Here is a 3,516-nt window from a genome sequence, read left to right on the forward strand (position 1 = left end):
GTGTGTGTGTGTGTGTGTGTGTGTGCGTGTGTGTGTGTGTGTGTGTGTGTGTGTGTGTGTGTGTGTGTGTGTGTGTGTGTGTGTGTGTGTGTGTGTGTGTGTGTGTGTGTGTGTGTGTGTGTGTGTGTGTGTGTGTGTGTGTGCGCGCGTGTGTGTGTATGCGTGCGGACACGTATGTGTGTGTGTGTTTTTTGGAATCATTTACAATTCACAGCAATATAGTCCACATGCCTAACGCGGCAAGGTTTTGCTTATCAACATTTTTTCACCCCATGACATCCATTGTACGACGCACTTATTATGTGGTGTCCTGTACAAAGGCTTTGTGTGGACAAAACGTATGAATAAACCCCCCGATTATTAGTGCAGCAGGCCACCGGGCTTCGCTGCCGCAGGATCCCGGCTGGAGAGTGGGAAAAGCCGAGTGGCATATAGTATATATAGAAGTATATAGTAGAGGTATATAGCAGTATATTGTGGCTCATAGATCGGATCGCGTGCGTGGAGGTGTGTGAACATCTAGCCAGCATGCGTGTGTGACCGTCACAGCAGACGCCGAGACGAGATTGCGATATCCTGCAGGCGATACGCATGCGGGAAGACGTTGTGAAGGACCGGGAAGTCTGATGGAGAGGGGAGGAGATTTCTGGAGAGCGTAGTTAGCGAGTGTGGTGCTCAGCTTTTCCCGGTGGAGAAGGTGGAGAAGGGTGGTCAGCGGGGATGCTCCGGATGCTATGTACTCTAGTATAATAATCGTAATCATTTTACATGAATTAATTGCAATGAAATACCTGAAGGATGAGAGATGAATTATCTTAGGTGAGGCTCTTGCGGGGGGAGCGGGATTGTGCGTGTCACACGTCTAAGTATGATATTTACACATTTACGCATTAAAAATTACATTTGGTATGCTTTGATCTTTCATCTTACACGTTCTCATATTACACCTGATAACGTTGATAAATCAAATATTACAAACCACGCGTGCACAGTGCACACAGTGCTTTCTAGGTTTCTCACGTCTTTTATCTATATTGCGTTTACACGTGTGCACACCTTATTATGCATTTACATATGACATTTTATACGACTACACATATGGCATCTTACAGCGTTAGCATATTACGGTTTGCTTACATGGTTTGAATGTTGTGTTCAACAAAGAAGCCGTACGCGTCCGCTCGTTAAACGCGGTGATGTCGGCTCGTAGGAGCCCATAACCGAATTTAAATGTTATGAAAAGCTATTATATAAACGAACTGCCGCACTTTTATGAGCGGAGGCATGATTACTCAGCAGCCAGCACTGTTTCAGCTAATGACAGCACCTTTTAATGCCTCTTTGTGTTTTGTATGGAACGTCTTTGTGTTCTCCTTTTCCCGACTCATTACAATATACCGCCAAGGTCTATAATTTTATAAAGGCTCGACGAGGGGGTCCTGAGGGCAGGATGTGTGCGCGAAATTATCATAAAAATCGTGCAGATTTAATTTGATAAAAATCATAGGTCCCGTTCGCACAAAGCAGTCAGGGAAGATTTCATTGAAATGACGATTTTATTACTTTATTAGTCCATCTACCGAGTTCCATTTCTCAGGTCGTCATTACTACTTAATGCGCTACGAGTCAGTTCGAATTAGAAAAACGAGTTTGGACGAGTAATTGGAGATTGCATAACAAATGAAGAGCATCAATTCTCGTTGATCCAGCAGCGGCAGGGGTGTAGCCCCGAACCATGCAGGAGGGCGGTGCGGGTGCCTCATGAATCTCACCCCCTCCCCCCTACTAACGCACACAGCGATGAGCCGCTGTGTCTTGGGGCGTGACTTAGCGGGGCGAGCATTTCTCTTCATAATGCCGGGTGTCGTTTTCATGTTTTGCGCCACCTGCTCGTCATAGAGGCGGTACTGTGCATATACACACTCACCCACTACCACACTGCATAGCGCGTATAGTGATAGTAAGGCGGCTCACATGCGCTGGAAAACTATTATGACGTAAGTGCGTATACTAGTTATGTTCTTATGCGCCCGTTATGATGTAGCCGGTAGATGCAAACGGAATCTCCTGTTCCACCGCTTGTTGTGTAGCAGAGGTAGAAATGCAATTTGTAATCGCGTGCGGTGCACGTGATATAGAGCGAGAGAGAGATAATGATGATGACGATGATGATGATGATGACGCTGCTGATGCTGAGGAATACGTCGCTCATCGCTGCATTATCACCATGCGTGTTGCATGTTGCCGTGCTAAGCGTTCTCTCACATAGCATGACCGACCTCCCGCTGATGACAAATTGATTGAAAAAAAGGATTGAAAGAAAGAAATAAAATGTAAAAGAAAGAAACAATGAAAGGGAGATACATGCAGGGAGAACGAAACAAAGGCATGAGGAGATGGTGCAGGCCAGGAGAGAGGAGAGATAAAACGTCCGGTATACCGTAGTTACGTTACTGTGTACGAGTAGTAGAACGCAGGTTGCTAGCGCTACTAGTTCTAACGTATGAATACGTGAGCGTGGTTGTCGAGCTGGTGTTGTGTACGTGTAGTGGTGGTAGCGGAGGTGGCGGTGGTGAGAGGTGGGTGGTGTTGGTGGTACCTGTCATCTGTTATGGTGATCAGATAACGATGATGACCGTCATGGTGATGCCGCTGGCGATGCCGCTGGCGATGCTGCTGCTACTACTGCTGCTGCTGCTGCTTTTATTGAAACGTTCCCAGGACCACCCGCTGATGCTCGCACGTGTGAGAGCGCGCACCTCGATGATACGTCGTCGCCTACCTCATGTTAAAACCGCACGGGTTATACGCTCTATCGGTATCACGCCGATAGAAAAGACGTAGGACGTTGGACACGATAGGAAAGAAAAAGGAAATGAAAGGATCACGCCTAGAGGAGTGTGCACGCATATCTACTATACATTTGGGATGATTGCGAAAATTAACGTGATTGCCGAATGAGGATTTAATAAGGGAGGATTGTCACGAGGATCGCGTGCACGGAACTCCTAATGCCGTATCATCGGTGGCATGCAAAGAAACTGCATCCAAATAACAGCCGAGCTTCTGAATTTTATTCAGTAGGCCACCCGGAATAAAATAAGTTAAATGAAATATAGGAATGGCGTGAGCATGCACGAGTTGCGACGAAATAAATTGGAATATCGATCGAGTGTGTGGAGATGTATTTTTTCTCATTTAGTCAGTGAGAAATTCACGCAGTGTGTTAATCACGAGACTGTTCGTATTGGATTGATATAATAATATGATGATTTCTCTGTCGGGATATGCTGGAGGTTGCTGGGCAGGAAATCTTATTCCTAATACGGTCTCAAAAAATTTGCTTACTAAATCTGATTAGGTTGTTATGAAAAGGTGGCGTTATCGAATGAATTAATCGTGGTCTACTGCTCTGCTCAATGTATAATGCTTATTGAAGTACGCGCGCGCGCGTGCGTGTGTTTGTGTGTGTGTGTGTGTGTGTGTGTGTGTGTGTGTGTGTGTGTGTGTGTGTGT

Source organism: Priapulus caudatus, unplaced genomic scaffold (genome assembly GCF_000485595.1).
Source record: "Priapulus caudatus unplaced genomic scaffold, Priapulus_caudatus-5.0.1 Scaffold61, whole genome shotgun sequence".
Classification (NCBI taxonomy): domain Eukaryota; kingdom Metazoa; phylum Priapulida; class Priapulimorpha; order Priapulimorphida; family Priapulidae; genus Priapulus; species Priapulus caudatus.